Source organism: Ovis aries, chromosome 14, assembly GCF_016772045.2.
Source record: "Ovis aries strain OAR_USU_Benz2616 breed Rambouillet chromosome 14, ARS-UI_Ramb_v3.0, whole genome shotgun sequence".
NCBI lineage: Eukaryota > Metazoa > Chordata > Mammalia > Artiodactyla > Bovidae > Ovis > Ovis aries.
In genome coordinates, this window is record NC_056067.1 from 34800050 (window position 1) to 34825808 (window position 25759).

Consider the following 25759-nt stretch of genomic DNA (forward strand, 5'->3'; position numbering starts at 1 on the left):
TCCACCCCACCCGCTCCCGACAGCCCTTGCGCCACTGCCCTAGGCTAGTCCCCTGCACCACTCATCTGGATGATGCAACAACCTTCTACTTGACCTCTCCTGCTCCCATCCTTTCCTTCCTTCATCCACTCCTCATTTTGCAAAGGGATTTTTCTAAAACGCAAATGGAATCACATCACTCCCTTCCTGTTTGAACACTTCAGTGACTTCCCAATGGATTCAGTATGAAGTCCAGATGCTTCAGTATGACTTACAAAGCCCTGCAAGATCCAGAAATCTCAAGACAGGTCTAGTTTTGTGTAGGGTCACTTTCAAGGGTTATCTCCAAATAAGATGAGTCTCAAAACACATACCTAGAAAACCTAATAGGAAGAATGATCTGTGAAATTACTAGCTATAAACCAGGGAAAAATTGTGGAGATAGTTACTCAAAATGAAAACAATCGCTTCAGGGTAACAGATGATTAGTGTAATTTTTCTTTCTGGGAAAATTAAACAGTGGGGAACAGTTGTTTATTGAGCTGCTTTTAGATCTTATTAACATGGTAAATTTGTACATGAATGTTCACAGGAGAATTAATCATAACAGCCAAAAAGTAGAAACAACCCAAATGTCCATCAACTGATCTGATAAAGTAGTACTATTCAGCCACAACAATTAATGAAGTATTGATACAAGCTACAACACAGATGACCTGTGAAAACATTATGCTGAGTCAAAGCAGCTAGTCACAGAAGACCATATGCTGCTGCTGCTGCTGCTGCTAAGTCACGTCAGTCGTGTCCAACTCTGTGTGACCCCACAGACGGCACCCAACAGGCTCCTCTGTCCCTGGGATTCTCCAGACCATATGCTCTATGACTCCATTTATGTACAATGTTCAGAATCGTCAAATCCATGGAGACAAAGTAAATTAGGGGAAGGAAGGAACCGGGAGGTACAGAGGCCTAACTATTCTTTGACTTGTGGTTATCTACTTGTTCCAGCCCCAATTGTTGAAGAAAGTATTTTTTTCCACCAGAATGACCTTGGTACCTTTACTGAAAATAAGTTGCTCATAAATATATAGGTTTATTTGTGGACTCTCAATTTTATTCTGATATGCAGATTATATCAGATATGCAGATGTCACCACCCTTATGGCAGAAAGCAAAGAACTAAAGAGCTTCTTGATGAAAGTGAAAGACGAGAGTGAAAACGTTGGCTTAAAACTCAATATTCAGAAAACTAAGATCAACGCAACCAGTCCTATCACTTCATGGCAAATAGATGGAGAAACAATGGAAACAGTGACAGACTTTGGTTTTTGGGGTTCCAAAATCACTGCAGATGGTGACTGCAGCCATGAAATTAAAAGATGTTTACTCCTTGGAAGAAAAGCTATGACCAACCTAGATAGCATATTAAAAAGCAGAGACATTACTTTACCAACAAAGGTCTGTCTAGTCAAAGCTATGGTTTTTCCAATAGTCATGTATGGATGTGAGAGTTGGACTATAAAGATAGCTGAGGGCTGAAGAATTGATGCTTTTGAACTGTGGTGTTGGAGAACACTCTTGAAAGTCCCTTGGACTGCAAGGAGATGAAATCAATCAATCCTGAAGGAAATCAGTACTGAATATTCATTGGGAGGACTGATGTTGAAGCTAAAACTCCAATACTTTGCCCCCGATACGAAGAACTGACTCATTAGGAAAGACTTTGATGCTGGGAAAGGTTGAAGGCAGGAGGAGAAGGGGACAACAGAGGATGAGATGATTGGATGGCATCACTGACTCAATGGACATGAGTTTGAGCAAGCTCTGGGAGTTGGTAATGGACAGGAAAGATCAGGCTGCAGTCCATGGGGTCACAGAGTCAGACATGACTGAGTGACTGAACTGAACTTTATTCCACTGGTCTGTAGTCTGTCCTTACTCCATCCAGCACCTTGTCTTGATTACTTCAGTAAGTTCTGAAATCACTAACTGTGAATCCGCTTTTTCTTTTGAAATATTATTTTGGCTATTCTGGAACCCCTGCACATTCCTACAAATTTTATGACCAATATATCAATCTGGGATTTTGAAAGAGATTGCTTTGAATCTGCAGATCAATTTGGGAACTGTTTTCATCATAACAATCTTAAGATCTCTGATTCATGAACATGGTGTGTCTAATTTATTTAAGCAATATTTTATAGTTTTCACAGTGTAAGTTACACACTTTTTTTTATTAAATTTACTTCTGTTATTTTATTTGATGCTATAATAAATGAATTGTTTTAATTTCATTTTCAGATCTAGCTTTTCTTTTGCTTCTACTGTAGATGTAAGTGGACAGTGTCAAGTATCATCTCTGTTAGGGCTTGTTTTGCCCGTATAGCCCACAGTACAGCATTCTGTACTGCTTGATCCTACCTGAAGACAACTACGCCTTTGTGAACCACGGAAATGAGCAAGATTTGAGCTGCCTGTAACCCCAAACCCCTGTCAGCTTCCTGCCTCCTCCTGTCTCTAACTTTCTGGGCTGTAGAGTTTTGTCTCATTCCCTGAACTCTACTATTTCTACTACTATGTCCGTGGTCTCCCAGCCACCTCTGTTTCATCTTTGCTGATAATTCTCTTGCCCTTACAGGCTTCCTTTCTAGTTAGAAAACAGGTCAGTCACATACTACCTTCCATTATTTTCATGTCCTCAATTCCCTTTAGCCATTTTTGTCACTTTCTGTATTTACAGGTTTTGGAGGGGGGGGTTACTTACAGGTCACGGATATTCTGGGACCTTGAAAGTGTAAACTTTGTAGTGCTACATAAGTAAGATTCTGCTTAAGTTCTGTAGGTCATTCATTACAACAGCTCTAAGGGGCAGGGAGTGAGACAGAGCCACCAAAAGCAACCATGTCCATGTCCTTTCTAAATTCACGCCCAGGGCACACTTCCTCCTGTCTCACATTTCATTTCTTCATGTTCTAATTATATTTGGGCGTATATTTGCACTGGTGGCTTAAAACAACAAAATGGATTAGAAGAATTGTTAATAACCTCTGTTTTAGTGACACTGACTCAAAGGGCAGCTTCATCAACACCAATAAATAAAAGGGCAAGAGCTGGCCTCTGAGGAAGCCAGATGGCATGAAGCTAGGCAGGCTTGACTAGGTGTTTTCCTGCTCCAGTAGACAGAGCTGGTTTTCCACATTTATTTCAGTGATTACCCTTTCTTACTCATAACATGCCCTTATTGCTTGCCCCTAACATCCGGCGGAGCCTGGTGGGCTGCCGTCTATGGGGTCGCACAGAGTCAGACACAACTGAAGCGACTTAGCAGCAGCAACATCCTTGTACATACCTTTCATGTACCTCCAAAGATCTCCATAAACCCAGCCCTGCCGAGCTCACCACAGGCATTGCAGTCACCACAGCCTGGTCAGGAACGAAGCAGGGAAAGCGCCTTGACAGGACTGACCATACACACTCCAATGAGGCCACAGGTTATAGGGAAGGCAGCACAGAGGTCAGGGGCGTGAATCTGCGGCTAGCCTTGCCTGGGCTCAAATCCTGGCTCCACCTCCTACCAGCCGGGTGATGTCAGGTGAGTTTCTCAATCATTCTGTAAAAGGGGGTTAACTGTATCTACCTCACAGGGGACTTAAGGATTAAATCTGTATTAAGTCAGTATTCATGAAGCATTTAAAACAGGGCTTAGCCATCATCAAAAAACCTACAAACAATAAATGCTGGAGAGGATGTGGAGAAAAGGAACCCTCTTGCACTGTTGGTGGAGATGTAAATTGACACAGACACTATGGAGAACAGTGTGGAGATTCTAAAAAAAAAAAAAAAAAAAACCTAGAAATAAAACTACCATATGATTTAGCAACTCCACTACTAGGCATATACCCCGGGAAAACCACAATTCTAAAAGACACATGTCCCCTAATGTTTATTGCAGCATTATTTACAACAGTCAGGACATGGAAATAACCTAATGTCAATAGACAGGTGAATGGATAAGCTCAATGGAATATTACTAAGCCAGAAAAAGTGCAAATTTGAGTCAGTTCTAGTCATGTGGATGAACCTAGAGTCTGTTATACAGAGTGAAGTAAGTCAAAAAGAGAATGACAAATATCGTATATTAACGCATATATATGGAATCTAGAAAAATGGTACTGATGAACATATTCACCGGGCAGCAACAGAGACACGGACATAGACAGCAGACTTGTAGACAGAGCAGGGAGGAAGAAGAGGGCGGGACGAGATGGTAGCAGCGAAACACACACCAGCCCATGTAAAACAGACAGCTGGTGGGAAGGCGCTAGGTAACACAGGGAGCTCAACCTGCCGCTCTGTGACAACCCAGCGGGTAAGATGGGGTGGGGGGTAAGAGGGATGCTCAGAGGGATGGAACACATGTATACCTATGGCTCAATCATGCTGTTGCACAGCAGAAACCAACACACCTTAAAGCAATTATCCTCCACTAAAAAGAAACAAATAACATCTTTGTGAAAATAAATAAATAAAATAGGACCTGGCACATAGGAAGTCACTACATGGATTTTTTTTTTAAGCTATATATGACTGACTTAGATATCTCCTCTTCAAAAGCATATAGGAATATGAAGATAATATTCTAAGCTAGTATGTAATGACTGCAATAGGCCAGGCAGTGTTTAGTGTAAAATATACAGTGTTTAGTATAATATATAGTATCATCCCTTCAAGTCCACGGCACCCTGTCTTACAGATGAGAAACACAGAATCTTGGGGAGGCAAGGTAACTTTTCCAGAGCTCCACATCTGGCTTTGTGTAACAGACCTGCCACAACCCGCTGTGAGACCTGGAGCAGGTTACTGAGCTTCTCTCAGTTCAGTTCAGTCACTCAGTCGTGTCCGACTCTTTGCGACCCAAAGAATTGCAGCACACCAGGCCTCCCTGTTCATCACCAGCTCCCGGAGTTCACTCAGACTCATGCCCATTGAGTCAGTGATGCCATCCACTCCTCTCATCCTGTCGTCCCCTTCTCCTCCAGCCCTCAATTTTTCCCAGCATCAGGGTCTTTTCCAATGAGTCAGCTCTTCGCTAAGCCTCCATAAAAATGGAGGCTTATGTGTGTGGAACAGCTCTTGCATCCTTAGCGACAAGTGTGAACCAGGAAAGTTCGTTCTGCTCCCTGGCTTGGCGACTGCTTGCCTCAGCTCCATCACTCAAACCAATACTGCTCTGTTCACACATCACACCTTTACTGAGGGCCCTAACAAGAAGACTGTAATGAATACAAGATGAAAGGACACAGTCTTCATTATTTCAGGAGCAACCAGTCAGAAAGGGAGTAGGAGTGAGAGCTGGTGGCACAAGTGCTCGTCAGCAGTGCGGAGGGTGACAGGCGGGTGTGCTCGGTACTTCTGGTCTGACCTGCCTTTGCCACCTCATCTCCCTCTGCTCTGCTCTGCCTCCCATGGATGAGAAGGTCAGTCTCTAGGGACTACAGCATGTGGGCTCCAGGCCCTCTGGCTTCCATCTGGGTTCAGCCAATCTCAGGAGGAGATCAGAGCACAGCCGAAAGGTTACAGTACTTGCCTCTCTCCCTACCAGGATGCGGCTCTGGCAGGGACTGTGATCCTTGACCAAGGTCACATGCCTCAGGAGGAGCCCTCTTCCCACAGTCACAGACTTTTCTGGGTTCTGGTACCCCTCCCTCCCCAGTGCGCCACTGTCCCTTGCAGCTTTCCCTCACCCCTGTCACCACTGTGAATGATCCCTCCCTTAAAGGCATGTCAGTAACTCTCCGAATGTGCTGGCTGTTTCCTGCCTGGACCCTAACTAATAACAGTAAGCAATGAGAACCACTGAATTTTTTTTTTTAACTTGAGGTAAGTGGAATAGAGTTCAGAAGACAGACACCGAGAACCAGTTAAGATAAAAAATAAGAGATAAGGGGGGTCTGATGGAGGGAATGAAATGGAGAAGAAAGCTATCAACAGGACTTGGGGTTATGAGGGGAGGGGAAAAAGCCAAAAATGGCATCCAATTATAGACCAACATCCCTCATGAACACAGGATCAAAATCCTTAATAAGCTATTAGCATCATCAATATATGGTGACCAAGAGAATGTAAGACTGGTTCAATATTCTAAAATCAATTAGTATAATTCAACATATCAAGGAAGAAGACAATGGCACCCCACTCCAGTACTCTTGCCTGGAAAATCCCATGGACGGAGGAGCCTGGTAGGCTACAGTCCATGGGATCGCTAAGAGTCAGACACGACTGAGCGACTTCACTTTCACTTTTCACTTTCATGCATTAGAGAAGGGACGGAGGAGCCTGGTAGGCTACAGTCCATGGGATCGCTAAGAGTTGGACGCGACTGAGCTACTTCACTTTCACTTTCACTTTCATGCATTAGAGAAGGAAATTGGTCACTCCAGTGTTCTTGCCTGGAGAATCCCAGGGATGGGGGAGCCTGGTGGGCTGCCGTCTCTGGGGTTGCACAGAGTCAGACACGACTGAAGCAACTTAGCAGCAGCAGCAACATATCAAGCCATTAGATTAGTTATTAAACTGCATTAATTAGGAATGCAAATTAAAACTTACCACAACTACACACCTATTGGAATGGGTGAAATTCAGAAAATCTGATATCAAATACTGATGAGGATATAAAGTTCATGAAAATGAGAAACGGTACCACCTCATCCATCTTCTTTCATCTCTCTCTGCTCCACAATGCCTCAAAGTTTGACAGGATATGGGGCCACAGCAATGGTTACCTGCTAGTTTTCTCCACCCCTTGGGACGTCATTCAAATGGACCAGACGTAAAAACTCACCAAGAAAGAGGCAGTCTCCCTTCCCCATGCCTGCTCTTCTAGCGAGGTCTTTGACGAGAGAATTACAACAGAAGAACTGAGTAGTGATGTTTTCTCTGTCATGTTATCCTTTATTTCGAAACAACTCGCAGTATATCCTTAAGAATGCTTTTGACTGACTAGGTGTTTTTCAAGGGTCATTACTTGTTCTGGGATTTTGTCTTCCTGATGCCGTTAGAATTATCAAGCCATTGAGAAGCTTACGTATGGTGGAGCCTGGGTAGTTCATCCAAGCTATGTGGAAACCTATTATAGTTTTCCCTGTAACTACATATTTTTTAATCACAAATTGTGCTTTCTCTTTTTCCGTGCCAGGTTTCAAAAAGAGCCATTAGAGACTTCTAGATAGTTACTGCCTTGCAACAGTATACTTACGCTGCAAGGCACACCAATGCAGTTAACTGATTTTCAGCCCAGGTATTCTATCAATTCATGGGGAAAGAAAACTCTTTTAAAAAATGGTGTAACAACTGGATATCCATATGGGCTTCCCTGGTAGCTCAGCTGGTAAAGAATCCACCTGCAATGCAGGAGACTCAGGTTTGATTCCTGGGTCAGGAAGATCCCCTGGAGAAGGGGTCGGCTACCCACTCCAGTATTCTCGAGCTTCCCTGGTGGCTCAGATGGTAAGGAATCCGCCCGCAATGCAGGAGACTGGGGTTCTATCCCTGGGTTGGGAAGATCCCCTGGAGGAGGGCATGGCAACCCACTCCAGTATTCTTGCCTGGAGAAGCCCCGTGGACAGAGGAGCCTGGCAGGCTACAGCCCATGGGGCCACAAAGAGTTGGACATGACTGAGCAACTAAGCACAGCACATGGCAAACAAAAACCCTTGACCCTTCTTTTCTCACTGTGTATACAAAAATTAATCCAAAACGAATCAAAGACCTCAATGTAAAAGCCAGAACCACAGTGTTTCTGGGCTTCTCAGGTGGTGCTAGTGGTATAGAATCCACCTGTCAATGCAGAAGACGCCAGAGAAGAGAGTTCTATGCCTGGGTCAGGAAAAGCCCCTGGAGTAGGAAATGGCAACCCACTCCGGTATTCTTGCCTGGAAAATTACATGGAGAGAGGAGACTGGCGGGCTACAGTTCATGGGGTGGCAAAAAGTCAGACACAACCGAGTACGCACCCACCACACACAAAAGCTTCTAGAAAAACATGTCAGAGAATATTTTCAAGATCATAGGATACGAAAAGATTTCTTGGACAGAACACACAGAGCCCTAACCCACCGATAAACTGTATTTCAAAATGTTAAAAGAATTTCTGCTCATTACAAAAACACATATATATGGAATCTAGAAAAATGGCACTGAATAATTTATTTTCAGGGCAGTAATGGAGAAAAAGACATAGAGAACAGACTTATGGACTTGGGGAGAGGGGAGGAGAGGGCGAGATGTATGGAAAGAGTAACGTGGAAACTTACATTACCATACGTAAAATAGCCAGTGGGAATTTGCTGTTACGTCTCAGGAAACTCAAACAGGGACTCTGAATCAACCTAGAGGGGTGGGATGGGGAGGGAGATGAGAGGGAGGTTCAAAAGGGAGGGGATAAATATACACCTATAGCTGATTCATATTGAGGTTTGACAGAAAACAACAAAATTCTGTAAAGCAATTCTCCTTCAATTAAAAAAGAAATTTTAAAACATATATATATATATATATATATATATATATATATAAACCCTCTTAAAAAATAAAGTAAAAGATGTTTTCCCTTTTAGGCATATAAATGTAACATTAAAATCATGAAAGTAGGAACTACAAATTTGAGCTTTCTATGTTCAAACTTTTATTAAAACTTCTAAATAATTTTCACTATCCCTCTATTTTTACTGTTGTGATCTTTTGGTAAAATATTATAAAAACATAAATTAATAAAGAGAATACACTGGGTCCAGGATTAAAAAGACCCACCGGGACTTCCCTGGTGGTCAGGTGGTTAGGACTCCATGGTTTCACTGCAGGGGGCATGGGTTCGATCCCTGGTCAGGGAACTAAGATCCCACATTCCTGTGGCAGTCACAAAAAAAAAAAAAAAGAAGAAGAAGAAGACACACACAAAAGAAGAACCTGATTTTCTAAAATGTCAAAAGATTAAATCGAGTCACACCAAAGATACAAAAACAGCCAATACGCATGTGAAAAGGTGCTCCATGTCACTAGTCATCAGGGACATGCAAACTAAAACCAAACCTTGCTAGAATGGAAAAGGTGAAAAAAGAGAGAGGGAGAGACTAACAATCCCAAAGTCTGGAGAGGATATGGAGCAACAGAACTCTCATACGTTGCTGGTGGCAGTGTGAAATAGCACAGTCACTTTGGAAAATTGACATTTTCTTATAAAGATATATCAACTCAATGACACAACAACTCCATTCATAGATATTTACCCAAGAAAATGAAAATATATGTCCACAAAAAACTTGCACAAAATATTCCCACCACCTTATTCATCTTAGCCCTAAATTGGAAATAAACCCAATGCTTAGGAATAGGAAATAGGAAATTAGATAAATAACTTATGATATAATCTAGAGCCAGACATCTTGGAATATGAAGTCAAGTGGGCCTTAGAAAGCATCACTATGAACAAAGCTAGTGGAGGTGATGGAATTCCAGTTGAGCTGTTTCAAATCCTGAAAGATGATGCTGTGAAAGTGCTGCACTCAATATGCCAGCAAATTTGGGCAACTCAGCAGTGGCCATAGGACTGGAAAAGGTCAGTTTTCATTCCAATTCCAAAGAAAGGCAATGCCAAAGAATGCTCAAACTACCGCACAACTGCACTCATCTCACATGCTAGTAAAGTAATGCTCAAAATTCTCTAAGCCAGGCTTTAGCAATACATGAACCGTGAACTTCCTGATGTTCAAGCTGGTTTTAGAAAAGACAGAAGAACCAGAGATCAAATTGCCAACATCCACTGGATCATCGAAAAAGCAAGAGTTCCAGAAAAACATCTACTTCTGCTTTATTGACTATGCCAAAGCCTTTGACTATGTGGATCAAAATAAACTGTGGAAAATTCTGAAAGAGATGGGAATACCAGACCACCTGACCTGCCTCTTGAGAAATCTGTATGCAGGTCGGGAAGCAACAGTTAGAACTGGACATGGAACAACAGACTGGTTCCAAATAGGAAAAGGAGTACGTCAAGGCTGTATATTGTCACCCTGCTTATTTAACTTACATGCAGAGTACATCATGAGAAACGCTGGACTGGAAGAAACACAAGCTGGAATCAAGATTGCCGGGAGAAATATCAATAACCTCAGCTATGCAGATGACATCACCCTTATGGCAGAAAGTGAAGAGGAGCTAAAAAGCCTCTGGATGAAAGAGGAGAGCGAAAAGTTGGCTTAAAGCTCAACATTCAGAAAACGAAGATCATGGCATCCGGTCCCATCACTTCATGGCAAATAGATGGGGAAACAGTAGAAACAGTGTCAGATTTTATTTGGGGGGGCTCCAAAATCACTGCAGATGGTGATTGCAGCCATGAAATTAAAAGACGCTTACTCCTTCGAAGAAAAGTTATGACCAACCTAGATAGTATATTCAAAAGCAGAGACATTACTTTGCCGACTAACGTCCATCTAGTCAAGGCTATGGTTTTCCCTGTGGTCATACATGGATGTGAGAGTTGGACTGTGAAGAAGGCTGAGCGCCGAAGAATTGATCCTTTTGAACCGTGGTGTTGGAGAAGACTCTTGAAAGTCCCTTGGACTGCAAGGAGATCCATGCAGTCCATTCTGAAGGAGATCAGCCCTGGGATTTCTTTGGAAGGAATGATGCTAAAGCTGAAGCTCCAGTACTTTGGCCACCTCATGCGAAGAGTTGACTCATTGGAAAAGACTCTGATGCTGGGGAGAGATTGGGGGCAGGAGGAGAAGGGGACGACAGAGGATGAGATGGCTGGATGGCATCACAGACTCGATGGACGCAAGTCTGAGTGAACTCCGGGAGTTGGTGATGGACAGGGTGGCCTGGCGTGCTGCGATTCATGGGGTCGCAAAGAGTCGGACATGACTGAGCGACTGAACTGAACTGAACTGATGGTCATACAATGAAATACAGAAAAAAAGCAGCAAAAATTAATGAGCTACTAATGCATGCAACCACATGCATGAACCTTAAAAATATTACTTTGTATGAAAGATGCTAGGCACACACACCAAAAAAAACATTCCTTACTGTAGGATCTCATTTACTTGAAGTACAGGCAAAGTTACTTATTAGCAACAGGAGTCAAAAGTGATAGCAGGATGGTTGGTGGGTCGGGAGGTGGGGCAAGGAGGTGTGGAACTGACTGGAAAAGGGCACAAGGAAAGGAGTGAGGATGGAAATATTCTCTATCTTGTGTTGCATTGTGGTTACATGGGGATATATTTGCCACAATTCATCAAGCTGAATACTTAGGATCTGTGTATTTAATTGTATGTAAATTATACATCAATTTTTAATCACTATAAGTTATGGCTGAGGGCATAGAACAACCTATTTGCACCATGTGGATTTACATCTATAATCAAATTAAATGGACATGTGTGAATTAAGTCTCTTTCCTTTAAACACAAAACTTGAAGTTGTTTGCACACCAGTAACTATTCACATAGCTTTACACTGTATTTACAACTATTTACATTGTATTAGATATTATAAGTAATTTAGAGATGACAAAGTATACAAGAGGATAAGCGTATGTCATATGCCATTTTATGAGGGGCTTGAGCATCCATTGAGCACTTTTTCTATGTTCTGGTGGCTCAGAAAGTCAAGAATCTGCCTACATTGATGCAGGAGACCCGGGTTTGATCCCTGGGTCAAAAGAGAATGGCAAACCCCTCCAGTATTCTGGTCTGGAGAATCCCATGGACAGAAGAGCCTATTGGGCTACGGACCATGGGGTTGCAAAGAGTTGGACACGACTGAATGACTAACACTGAGCATCTGTGGATTTTGGGATCCCAAGGGGTCTTGGAACCAACCCCACCCCCCTAGATACCAAGGGAGGACTGTAAAAGACAATGGCTGAAGCCAAGCAGAGCCCAGTGATCTATGAGTGTGGGCACTTGCTGAGGATCAGAAGGTTGCCCTTTCCCATAGCCAACATCACATTAGGCAAGCTGCTGAGCTGCTGGGGCTAGGCAAGTCCTCACTACTCACGAACAACTCGTACTCAGGAAGCGAAGGCTGAAAGAGGGGTTCTTCTCTGGTATTGCTGTAGGCAAGCCAAGGAAGGATGTAAGTGAGAAATAATGTGTAACAGGTTGTGGCTGCAGCTGGACAGGTTGGGCAACAGGTTGGCACACCACATGGGTAGGAAGCCTAAGCTCAGCTTCCACCCCCACCACACCCCAGAACCAGCCCATGGCTGGAATTCCCCAGCGGGGCACCCTCAGGGCACCCTCGACAGACTTGGCAGTGGGCCTCTGCCCTCTCAGACACATTCCCAGGTGCCAGCACCAAGGGGCTTGTTTGGGAATTAGACTTTTCTGTGGATGAATTTCCTCAGTAATTGTATCTTAATATAAAATACTCTAAAATAAAGCACTGTGGCCAGTGATGAGGCTGGACCCTAATTATTAAGTGAGTTGGGGCCTCAATCGAACTTTCTTTGTTTGTTGGGCCACACAGCTCGCAGGATCTTACTTCCCCAACCATGGATTGAACCCATGCCCTCAGCACTGAAAGCAGAGAGTCCTAACCACTGGACCACCAAGGAAATCCCCAATCTAATTTTGAAGTAGCTTGTGACACTGGCTGTGCTTCTTCCTACCTCTCTGGCCATTTCTCTGCTGCTTCTCCTGATGATGACTGTGGTAACCCTGGCTCTTGCCTCGACTGATGAGTCTATTCGTATTCACTCTCATGGCTTTAAATACTATCTATTCTCTGATGACTTGCAAAGCTGTCAGCCAGGTCCTCTTCCTTGAGCTTAAGACTAGTATAAACAACCACCTATCCGATGTACATTTCGACTTGGTGTCCAGAACTAAACTCCTGATGTTTCTCCCTACCAAACTCACTTTTCCCCACAGAAACTGCTAACACAAATTTTCCAGCTGTTTAAATCAAAAGCTTGGAGTAATCTTTGATCCTTCTTTTTCTCATACTTCTCATCCGATCCATAAAAACAGGTCTTAGTGGCTGTCTCTCTTCAAAACACACCCTGAATCTGAGCACTTCGCACTACTGTTGCCACCACCGTGATTCCAGTCACCGTCTTCTCTCCTGTGCTACTGTGAGAGCCCACCTGGCCTCCCAGATTCTACCCTGCCCCTTCTCGTACTGTACCCCCAGTCTACTCTCATCTAGCACTGAGGCCATTAAAACCTAAGTCAGATCACACCACTCCTCTGCCCAAAGGCTGCACAGGCTTTGCATCTCTTCCTGGGTTAGGAAGATCCGCTGGAGAAGGGACAAGGCTACCCACTCCAGTATTCTTGGGCTTCTCTTGTGATTCTGCTGGTAAAGAATCTGCCTGCAGTGCAGGAGACCTGGGTTGGATCCCTGGGTTGGGAAGATCCCCTGGAGAAGGCAGAGGCTACCCACTCCAGTATTCTGGCCTGGAGAATTCCATGGAATGTATAGTCCATCGGGTCACAGAGTCGGACACGACTGAGTGACTTTCACTTTCACTTTAGCATAAAAGCCAAGGTTCTTCCTCTGACCTACAAAAGGCCTGTCTGCCTCCTATCCTCTTTCTGACTTTGCATCCTATTTCTCTTTCCCTTGCTCACTCTACCCCGGTTACCATGGTTCACTGCTGTGTGTATCACAAACATTCCAGGTATGTCTCTGTTTCAGGATTTCTGTGCTGGCGGTTCCCTCTACTGTACAGACGGGATCAATTGGGTCTACATACTCCCTCACTTCCTTCAGGTCTCTACTCAAATGCTGTCTTATTAGAAACAGGTTTATCCTCCCATTGTTGGCCTCCTCCCACCATGCCTCCTAGAATGCTCCTTGAAAAAAGGGAATTTTTTGTCTGTTTTGTGCACTGTCTAGAGAATCCCAGGGACGGGAGAGGCTGATGGGCTGCCGTCTATGGGGTCGCACAGAGTCGGACACAACTGAAGCAACTTAGCAGCAGCAGCAGCAGTACCCTCAAGTTCCTAGAACAAGGCCTAATATGCAGTGGGTGCTCAATAAATAATTGCTAGAAAAAGGTGAAAAGATTCCAGACCTTGCTCCTGTATAGTTAAGCAATAAACCAAGATATATATATATTGAACTCATCAAAACTGTAAATAATTCCGTACAATCTTGGGGTATGTTCACAAATGTAATAAAGAGAGTACTTATGCTGATAATTAAATAGTTTGAGGCAGAATCTGGTATAATGGTTTAGGAAAGAAAGCATCATAGTATAGCTCTGCCTGCCAACTGGGATTAGGAAAATGAGCTGAGGCTCTCAGTCTTAAGCTACAACTTGACCTGTCAAGAGGGTGCCTTCAACCAGAACTGTCTCTCCAGCTACCTCACCTCCTCACATAATGTGACTCATGCTTATCTGTTAGCTCAGTCCCCTTGTAGTCACGCTTGCTAACAGAAGCATACTGTATGTCAAGCTTTGCAGGATCCCAATGACCTAGCATGTAGGGGCTATGTTCAGTCAAACGCCAACAGACAATCTTGAAGGGAAAGGAAGTGACAGTGGCCTCAAGTGATGGTGATTCCAGCCTGACCATCTGATAAGGAGTCACTCCAGCTGCAGTGAAGCTTTCCTGCCCCCATGGCCAGTCTCTCCCCATGGCCCACCAACTGGACATCCGAATGTCCCTTGATTTCCATCCACTGCTCTGGTTCCATGAACCAGACGGTTTTCCTGAACCGGCCATTTCTTCCCCTAGCCTCTCTAGGAATCTGGAAAAGCCCAGATTCCCTGATGGGCTCTCCCCAGCGTGGGTTGGACCTTTCCCCGTCTCTCCACCTCACCACCTTCCCCTTACACTGCGCTCAGCTCAATATGCTGGCAGCTACCACATCTAACTCCTTCAGTTTTGCTCTGAGGTTCTGGTCCAAACTATTTGCTCTGCCTGCAATAATTTTTTCTTTTTCTTTATTTCCTCAGGATAACTCCTTCTCAGATCTGTTATGTCTCCACTTAACACCACTTCTTCAGAGAAGCTGTGCCTGAGCTCTGTCTTTCACAGTGCCCATCACACTCCACTGGGATCTGTCATGCGGTCAAGAGGCTGCCTGTCTCACACACTGCTGTCACCAGGACAGAGCAGCACCCGACACTGAGTAGGTGCTGAGTGATGACTGAGGAATGAGTAAGTGTGAGAATGCAGAAATCAAGAAGTCAGGTCAAAGCCTGTGTGGCAGCTGCACCAACTAGAAGGCAACAGCTTTTCCTGCTCAAGTCCTTCTTTTCCTTCCTATTTTAAATAAAATACGTTTTAAAATCTTAAAGAGTATAAGCTTGGTTTTTTTGGCAATGCTGGGGGCTTGTGGAGTTCCCCAACCAAGGACTGAACCTGGGCCTTGGAAGTGAAAGCAACAAGTTCTAACCATTGGACTGCCAGGGAATTCCCTGAATATAAGCTTCTTTGAATGATGCTCTGGAACTGATATGATAACCATCACCCTGGGCGGGGGGTGGTGGTGCCATGATGTTAACATCCAGTTGCAAAGATACCTAGATTTAGATTTATAACATAAGAGCATAATTCATGAGCACACTAAAAGGAGACAAAATTAAAATGTAAAGGTAAATGTTAAGTTTAATTCTCATTTTGCAAAACCCAGGAATCTGGCGGGGGAAATAAGTAGCCTTTCATGTGGTCATCAACATCAACCATGTACTAAGAACCAAGAGCCCACCTTCTGGGCCACCCCCCCAACACCTGGAACTGAGCCACTCTGGTAGACAGACTGTCGTTGCATGGTCAGTAGAGCTGGACCCGAAGAGGAAAGACAACCACACCTCAGTACTGGAGCTCAGGCAGGAGCCAGGGGGAGTCTGCAGCCTGAGTTCTGAGCTGCATTTTCACAGCCGAGGGACTACCTGCGATACAGTTAGAGCTCCCCATGAACCAGCCTGTACTCCCAGCCTGAAAGGGTAACATGCTTTCTGCAGTTTTCAGATAAAAGAGAAAGCATGTCTTTATCTACATTTATGTTTCCACTGAAAAATAAAAGTCTAACTAAACAAACAGGTATTGAATTTTACAAAAGAATTATGATAAATGTCCCTAGATCTCAAAAAATTCAAAGATCCTGCGGGGAAAGTTTCATTTTCAATTTATGTGCCTTACACGGACTCAGTGACACAGACGTCGCTGCCTTCTCACTAACTGCAAAAACGTGACAAAGGAAGAAAGAAAGACTATCCCTCCGACTCTGCAAGCCGACGTAGAGGTAAACTGTTAAGCAGCCACCGGATATCAAGAGCGCACACCCAGGCCCAGCCAAAGATGCCGGCTCCCAGTCTCTGCACTGCCCTCACAGTGTCCTAGGAGGGACATTAACGAAAGGCCTAACGACCTGTCTAATGAGGCATAACTACCCAGTGGACAAAAAGGTCAGCTAAAATTGAGTCATGAAGGAGACGTAAATTTAACTAACACCCACAGAAGTATCTGGATCATGACCTAGTCTGACAGTTAGTTTCAGCTGATGGTTACAGTAAGAAAAAGTACTTTGCAACCAGTTATATTAAATATTGCTTCTGAAAGTCTGGCAATAACAAGATGACTATTTTTCTGAGACTGCTTTACCAGCAGGTTCTAGACTGACACTGACCTGAAAATTCCGTCCTCATCCCTACTCTCACAGAGCAATGTTATCTAATCCTTCAATTTCACTCTGACCTCCAGGCAAACGTTGTCAATTGGCTCTGTACCGACCTATCAGCTTCTTCCAACCCAGATTTATCTTTCCTTTCCTTCTCCTGTGTGCCCTCACCCCGATTTAATGGCATGATACCCAGTCACCAGAGTTCTTTCCTCATTCATTCCCCAGTATCTGTGAGGGCAACGATGGGTCAGGCATTGTGCCATAAGGTGGGGCACAGGGCAGTGATCCAGACAGGCCAGGTCCCTGGAGCTTAGTTCCCATTTCTTGCTACACCCACAGCTGAACACCAATGGGTGATTTGATAGAGGGAACACAATGACAAAGGCATGTGGCAAAGACCCTGCCTTTGCTGAGGTAAAGTACACTTGGCCACGATGCCTGTCAAGTACCCGGCCCTAGAGAGAGGTGTATTTTACATGTAATCCTGAGAAGACAATGAGTTTTTAATTATACTCATAAAACATTTTTCAACATGAAAACCTAACTTACCAAAGTTTTGTTTTCTACCTTCTATCTGGATACAAGTATCCTGTTGCTGTGAAAATGGCTATTTCTATGGCAGCAAGAGACACTTCAGAGTTTCCTAATCTGCCTTCCTTCAGATTTCGGGTATAGGGTGTTCTTGGGGCACCCCAGAGCACAACAACCCTGACCGGTGTTCTCTAACTCTGTTACATGGCTTCTGGTCACCAGGAAGGTTAAGCAGGTCTCCTGTGAGTGGAAATGCCCTGTGTCCTTCACAAACATCGCCTGCTTGGATGCAGAAAACTGCTTACCAACTAGGCCATGATTATGCTCAGCTGTAGTTTAACAATGTTCTAGCTATTAAATGTGACATGTAAAATAATCTAATCTCAGGACAGTCTTTGCCACACCAACCCCCTTTTCCTGTTTTCCTTTTGGTTAATGTGTAATGAAGGAGGCTGGTTATAAAATACAGAATGTATCTGGGATATGCCCACCTGAAAATAGCCATTCATTTTAGTATTTTATAATTTTCTGATTATTGTTTAAATGATGTTCAGTGTCTTACTATTGAGACTCTAAGGTCTTTCAGGACCAAGACTGTGTAATTAAGGAGATCACAGGTCCCTGAAACACTTCAAGGTATTTTGCTAACATTCCTATAATATTTGAAGGCATTTAAATGTTCTTTGCACAACAATCTTAGCATATTAGGGATATTAAGCAGTGAAGGGGCTTCCCAGGTGGCTCAGTGGTTAAGAATCTGCCTGCCAGTGCAGGAGACACAGGTTCCGTCCCTGGTCTGGGAAGACTCTACATGCAAGGAGCGACTAAGCCCGGGCACCACAACTGCTGAACCACACGCCACAACTACTAAAGCCTGGGTGCCCAGAGCCTGTGCTCTGCAACTGGAGACGCCAGCGCAATGAGAAGCCCGTGTGCCACAACTCGAGAGTAGCCCTCACTCACCACAACTAGAGAAAGCCCAAGCAGCAACGAAGACTCAGCACAGCCTTTAAAAAAAAAAAAAAAAAAAGGCAGAGAAGCAAGTAGAAACAAAGACAGTAATTTTGAAAGAATAACCACCATGACCAGGAGCAAGCCCTGGGCTGGGGTAACCAAATCAGCCATTTGAGCACAATAATTTAATTTTGAAAATAAGATCTGATGAGAAATACTATATTCAACCATTGCCCCCATTGCTTCAAAAAACAACAACAATAAGCTTCGTCCCCTTTGTCCCTGGCACAGGAATATGAGTGCAAAAGGCTGACAAGCAACAGGAAGTACAGCTGATCTCTCCACCATCCCCCATCTCCCTGACAATGAGAGGATGCCTGGATGACAAATGTATATCTCACACGCTTCCAGAGCCACCCCCAGAGAGGCCCCTCTGAGACATAACCATTTCCTAGCAGGAAAGGAACCACCACTGGGCTGCAGAAGCCATTAGCCACGTGGAACATCCTCCAATATGCTGTGGGATGCAGAAACACAAAACCAGCCGTCAGCAAGCACCCAAAGAGACCCTGAGGGTCAAAACTATCCATCAACAAGCACCAAAGAAACAGTCTTGGAAAGCAGTCTAAGAGCTCTATGGTCACCTTTCAAATACACACAAGCAAATTCATTATCCTAGGGAATAGCACTGCTGTTTGGTTCATGACACCTGACTTAGGAAACATCAGTGCTTCCTGGTCCCTGCCATCATTCTCCCTCCACTTTAAAAAAAATAAAATTTACTGGGCTGTGCCAGGCCTTAGGTGCAGCATGCAAACTCTTAGTTGTGGTATGTGGGATCTAGGGGCTTCCCAGGTGGCTCAGATGGTAAAGTGGGATCTAGTTCCCACACCAGGGATTTAACCTGGGCCCCTATATCGGGAGTGTAGAGTCTAACCACTGGACCACCTGGGGAGTCCCCCCCCCCACTTTTAATTCAGTCAGAGAGCAAGAAGAGGCTGAAGGCCTGCAGAGAGAAAACAAGTTCAGTATCATTCTTTACATTAAGCAAGAAACTTTTAGGAGGGTTTTTTTTTTTTTAATATTCACTCACTATAGAAAATTACCATGTGTTCTTCTCATACTCTTTTTGCTAAGTTTTATACCTGTTTAATGTAATCAAATTATATTCACAACTTTGTTCCTGATTTTTTTCACTTACTATTTTGACATAAGCATTTTTCACGTTATCACAGTTTTTAAGGGTTACTAATTATGTGAACCAGCTCTTCCTTTCTCTAGCGTTAGACATTTCTGTCATTTTAAAATTGTTTTCTGTTATAAATTACACAGATTAAGAAACTAGGGCCCAGTAATTATATGATTTGGGCTTCCCCGGTGGCTCAGTGGTAAAGAATCCGACTGCAATGCAGGAGACGCAGGTTCAATACCTGGGTCAGGAAGACCCCTGGAGAGGGAAATGGCAACCCATTCTAGTATTCTTGCCTTGGAAAGCCCATGGACTAAGGAGCCTGGTGGTCTACAGTCCATGGGGTCGCAAGAGAGTTGGGCATGACTTAGCAACTAAAGCAACAATTACATGATTTGCCTATAGCATTAGCATTCTAAGCAAAAATATAATTCTGAAAGAAATAATAAAGATTTTGAGATTGTAAAGCGATAGGGTAAATCTCAAAGCCAAGTAGGAAGTATTTCCGGTTATATTTTGGAATTATCTATTCTCATGAGAAACTGAAAGTTGACAGTTGGGAGGAGCACAGTTATCCCAGGCCAGAAAGGGAGACCGTGCTCAGTACTTCGTTTCCACTCCTCCAAGCCTTCATTCCCAATCTTTCACGGCAGAAGACAGACAGGAACCCTTACAGATGCTTCTGGGAATGGCTCTGAGAGGTGGTGGGGAGACTGAGCTGTCGCCACGGCAATCCTGGATCCCAAGAGATGCGGCGTTTTGTCACTGGGAACCTTGAAAACCAACAGTACCTAGGACAAAGGTATTGCTCGCAGCTCCTCTTCTAGGAACAGGAACTAAAGAGCACACGTTAAGGGCAGGGTTTGAGTGTATTTAAGTAATGCAGGAATACTCACTTCTTCCTTCTTAATGTTTATTCCTACTTCCTAAGTGTTCATTCCCATCATCATGCAACTGAAATATTTACTCCATTTGTCACTTCCTTTGTCTGGATTTAAAGAGATGGTACATTAAGGAGCTATTCCTGACCTGACGGCTAACTCATGAGTGAATGTTAGTGTGCTAGACAGTCTTACTGTTTTCATGTTTTTCTCAGTATCTTTTTTCCATTTTGATTTTCACGAGCCCAACCTTATTTGAATTATCTTTCAGTCTCCACTTTTAAAAACACCTGACATCTAAATTTCCAAGTAATTTGGACTCTTAGGCTCTCTTGAAGTTTACTTATACAAAGCTGCTTTTTTGGTATGTATGTCCTGGGACTTGTACACAGCATACTGGGACTTCCCTGGTGATACAGTGCATGGGAGTCTGCCTGCCAGTGCAGAGGACATGGGTTCGATCCCTGGTCCAGGAGGATTCCACATGCCTCAGGGCACCTGGGCCTGTGCGCCACTGCTTCTAAGCCTGTGTGCTGAAACTGCAGAAGCCCGCACAGCGAGAGCCTGTGCTCTGCAACAAGGGAGCCACAGCAACAAGCAGCCCGTGCACCACAACGAGGAGCAGCCCTCGCTCACCCCGACTAGAGAAAGCCCATGGGTAGCCGTGAGGACCCAGCACAACCAAAAATAGACTAACTAACTAAAAAGAGAGAAATACGAAAGGTCCTCCCCCCAAAAAAGAAAAATACTGTCCTACTACTATACTGTATACGAACTCTCAAAAACAGCAAAACCTCCCGTTTTTTTCTAGACACTGTCTGATTTCAATAGTGGATTTATCCTAGATTGAAACTCCTATTATAGATACACATAAGTGACTTACTAGGCATCAAAAGGACACCTCTCCTGCATCTAAGTGACTGGTCACTGATTCTTGTGTTCTGTGAACACCAACTTTATATTACAACCTCCCACATCAGATCACACTGTGCCCCCATTTCATTTCTCCTCTTATTGTATAAACAGAGAATCAGTTCAGAGAAAGTAAATCCTGTTAGCATTAGCAGTTTATCTGGTAAGTTAGCCTGTTAAATACTGTTGATTACTTTATTACAGGCCAGATTTGATAACTGCCCTCAGCTGCCCCAGAAGATGGAATGGATGTTAAGTAATTATTTGTCAAAGGTTTACTGCCATAGTGATGAAGAAACACTTTGAAAGTCTGTATGCCCATCTTACTTATCTGAAAATTAGTCTCTTTCTGATTATAGGGGCTAAAATAATGCACACACATCCATAGGGCACACTCACCACATTTAAGCCATATCTTCTCCAAACGCTCATTCAAGGAAGTATTTGTACTGACATTCAAAGCACCTCCCACACCCTCTCCAGCACTACAGATGGTAATTGCTCCCTTCCATCCTACTTGGATTTTGGCCTACTTGTCTATCTTCTATGTGGGCCAATGCTAAAGTAATGAGGGTTTCTACACAGAATACAATGATTTTCACAAAGCTTTTCTGACAGGATTTGGTTAACAGTGCCAATGTTTCCCCCAGATCACAAACCCTTCTCTCTTGAGTTATTTATACAAGTATTTCCAAAGATAGAAGAAAAGTCAATAAAATGCACAGCCATAATATCCACAGTTATGGGCCAGCACTGATTTATGAACAAGAGAACAACAAAGCTTTCTTAAAAAATTAATTTGATCTATTAACATTATCATAGTTTCAATGCATCTTCTCTTATCACTCTGAGGGGGGAAAAAAACCTGCTGCCATTTCAAATACACAGTGAAAATCAGTTTTATCAAGTGCCAAACTGACTTTGATGATTAGAAGCATGGACCACCTTTTAAAAATCACACATTTCTTTTCCCCATATTACAAATCTTTATGTTTTGGGGGAGAGTACTTTTTTCCCTTTTTAAAATTTAAATTTCTTTTTTACCGAAGTACAGTTGATTTACAATGCTGTGCCAGTCTCTGCTGTACAGCAAAGTGACTCAGTTTCACACATATACAAATTCTTTAATATTCTTTTCCATTACAATTTATTCCAGGAGATTGGATATAGCTCCCTGTGCTTATGCAGTGGGGCCTTGTAGTTTATCCATTCTAAATATAATAGTTTGCCTCTACCAACCCCAAATTCCCAGTCCATCTCTCCTTTTTCTCCTCCCCCATGCCAACCACAAGTCTGATCTTTATGAGAATCTGTTTCTATCTTGCAGATAGGTTAACTTGTGCCATATTTTAGATTCTGATTGCTAATTCTACTTCTAGTGGGTTCCAGTATTACTATAGAAATCACATATTTGAATTTTTCCAGCAAGTAAAAATAACAGATCAGATCCAAAGTACTCATTCTATAGGAAAAGTAGAACAACCAGGTGGTATGGGGAAAGTCTCTCACAACAGAAGCTTTAAACTGTAAAAAGTGTGTGTGTGTGTGCATGGCTCGGGGGGGGGCGGGTCCTTCCACACACACACAAAAAAGGTGAAAGTGTTAGTTTCACAGTTGTATCTGACCCTTTGCAACCCCATGGACTGTAGCCCACCAGACTCCACTGTCCATGGAGCTCTCCAGGCAAGAATACAGAAGTGGATAGGCATTCTCTTCTCCAGGGGGATCTTCACCACCCAGGGATTGAAGTTGTGTCTCCCACACTGCAGGTAGATTCTTTAAGGTCTGAGTCACCAGGGAAGCCCATTCATCCAAAAGAACTGTCTGCTAAAAACCCTAGTCCAAAAGCAGTAACTTTTGCACATTTTCTGTAAAATGGATGGCCTTAAAACTCTTGATCCCTGGTGTAGCTTTTCAGAAGGAAAGGAGTTTCCTTATCAAGAATGTATTCAGATTCTTTAACTTTCATCTTCTCCATATCACAATAACACATGAAGTGTCTTTGCTAATTTAAACAGCTGTTCCTTTCAACTGAAGGGTCACAGATTCAGGGCTCTTCCATCTCCAACCTTTGTGTCCCATAGCTTCAAAAGGTCCTCTGTGCCCTGCGCCACCAGGCTCTGGATATTCAAAAGTCACCACTTCCTTCCTCCCATGTCCTGCCCTCAGCAATGACACCGTGGGAACACTGAAGATAAATAACATTTATAACCTTCCTTGGTGTTTCTCCAAGGCAGCTTTAAACTTTTCTATTCCTGTCTGGTTCTTTAGATTCTACAGTAAACGCTTCACACAACCATTCACAAGTCCTGATCTCCCGGACCCCCCTTTCTCCCTCACCATTCATGTGATAATTCCTTGAGAATGCTTCACCTCACCTTCCGTCTCCGCAAGTTCCTCTGCTTCCTTCTTGAGCTTCAGAGGTAAGCCAGGCCCAGAGATGTGGCCAGCGGACACTCCGGGACTGGCTGAGCCACTCGCACCTTCTGGAGTGTCCCTTCTCCCACCTGGCACCTGAACTCTCTTTCCCTAAAGATATGTCTCCTCAGGTCCCTTCTCACTGTGAAAGACGATGGACCAGCTACGCCACGGGCCCTTTGTCTGAGGTTCCCACACCTCACATCCTTAGCCACAAAGCGGCGGTCCTCACACAGGTAAGGGGTGCTGGTGGGCAATGGACAGGGGAGCCTAGGTTTTCGCGTCCAGTAAAGGGATGGGTTATGGCCAAGGTCCTTCCAGGAGCCAAAATTCTACAATTCTACGACGAAACTTGCAGGTCCTATCTCTGAGGTGAGAGGACCAACTCCGGGGCGACTCCCGAACTCCGAGCCCGCGCTGGCAGTTAGAACGGCCCCCTCCAGCTCCTGCGCTGCGTATCCCCGCCTCCGACCTCGGGCGCCGGGCCGCCGAGGAGGCCCGGCCAGCGCCCGCTCGCCGCCGCGCCATGCCCTTCTACATCCTCACCCGCCGCCGCGGGCCGCCTCTCACCTGGCACGCTGGCATCCCCCGCCCTGCGCCGCCCTGGAGACCATGGGCCCGGACGGGTCTCGGCAGCCACTGGTGCTGCGTGAGGGAGGCTTGCAGGGACGCTCGGGCCCCGGAATCTAGCGCGCCGCCACGGGAAACGCGCTGCCTGGTTTCTAAGGAACCGGGGTCTCTGGAAAACCAGGGGCGGGACGGCGGGAAGTCTGCGCATGCTCCATGACTGGGGAGGACCAGCGCTGGGAGGGGCCGTGTCCAGGAGCTACGCATGCTCACTGGCTCCGGGCGGAGGTAAAGCCTTCTGGCTGGAAGCCCTGGTCATTCGTTTCCGGCGGTGGAGCCGACGGTTTCCCATCCTAGGCTCTTTTCCGGTCGGTTGCCTGGCTGGAAAAACAAGGAGATTCTGAGTACTGTGGTGGGCCTTGGTTGTCTCGGAATGAATGAAGGTCGGCTGCTGGATGACTAATCTATCTTTGCAGAACATTTCTCTCGAACTCGCCGGACTTCCTGGCTTTCTGACTCCTAAAGACTCGCTTTTTCGTGCCTATCTGGGCTCCTCTTCTTCTGGGTGTTCTTTGGTTGTGCTTACATGTCAGTGCTTTTCAAGACTGTGGCCTCAGTCCCCCTTGATCTCTTTACTGGAACCGGTTTTTCCCCCAATAAATACGACTTTGTAACGAGACTACCCTTTGTTTCACCAGACTGTCCGCTAGAGCAGCGAAAATAACCTATAAACCTTAGTATAAAACAAGCTATGCTGGAAATGTGTCTGGAGGGAAATGAATTTACTGCGGCTTTACTTATGGAACCAGGACATTTGTGCTTAATCTAATACTCCACTCTTCCTTCTACACTACCTTTCCCCTTTGCTCAGTCGTTCAGTGGTGTCTGACTCTTTGCAACCCCATGGACTCTAGCCCACCAGGCTCCTCTGTCCAAGGAATTATTCAGGCAAGAGTATTGGAACGGTTTGCCATTTCCTAATCTAGGGGAATCTTCCCGACCCAGGGATCAAAATTGCAGTCTCCCGCATCCCCTGCATTAGCAGGCGGGTTCTTTACCACTCTGCCGCCTGGGAAACCCCCATACTACACTTGATCTTAGCCAAAAGGCCGGGAAACAAGAAGCTTTTCCCTGAGAGTCCTGTAAAATGGCCTTGAGTGAAACATTCTGTAGTAATGCAAGTTTGGAAAATGCTGGATTAAGCTACACATCTTAAGACAGAATTTTTAGAGCTTTTAATTAGCAGGTGATGTCTACTCTGAGCATCCATGACAGTTTTTGCTGTTTACTAGGGCACAGAATCCTTTTCCAGTCCCAGGAAACATGTCTCTGAGATACGGATTTATATGCTCTCCAGCAAACCTCCTCACCCCTGTGACTTAGCCACCACTGACCAGTTTCCTGTATTATCTTGCACCCAACTGCCTTCTCTCTTGCTAATCTCCCTCACATCGGGTCACTCATCCTGTGGTGCTAACATCCACTAAATATTTCTCAAACCTGCCTTCTTGTGTTTCACCTTGGCCTTTTCTTTGCTTCTAGTCTTACCTCCAGGTGAACAGAAGCATCTATTTTATCCCTCCTCTGCATAAAATCCTGGTGCCTTGGGGGCAGACCAGGCAGCTTGAGGCAGGAGCAGGACTGTCACACCAGGGGGCATCCTCATGGAGGCAGGGCAGTCATATAT

General features: G+C 44.5%; 1 protein-coding gene and 1 long non-coding RNA gene across 6 annotated transcripts in view; one reads left to right on the forward strand and one right to left on the reverse strand.

Annotated features, from left to right (window-relative positions):
• GFOD2 (Gfo/Idh/MocA-like oxidoreductase domain containing 2) overlaps nucleotides 1–24229 on the reverse strand; it is a 41203-nt gene extending 16974 nt beyond the window's left edge. Inside the window, exons 1-2 of one of the 5 annotated variants that reach the window (XM_060398404.1) lie at nucleotides 24076–24229; nucleotides 8297–8366 (exon numbers count right to left, since the gene is read on the reverse strand). The gene's annotated coding sequence lies outside the window, so the exon portion shown is untranslated. Of the gene's footprint in view, nucleotides 1–3328; nucleotides 3461–8291; nucleotides 8367–23465; nucleotides 23910–24075 lie in introns of those variants that run through there. The other 4 variants (XM_042231820.1, XM_004015077.5, XM_012189975.3 and 1 more) reach the window with 4 other exon arrangements.
• On the forward strand, nucleotides 23507–24751 carry LOC121816496 (uncharacterized). The gene is made up of 2 exons (XR_006056125.1): nucleotides 23507–23741; nucleotides 23864–24751. It is a non-coding gene; the product is annotated as an uncharacterized LOC121816496 (long non-coding RNA).
• Nucleotides 24752–25759: the final 1008 nt, after the last annotated feature.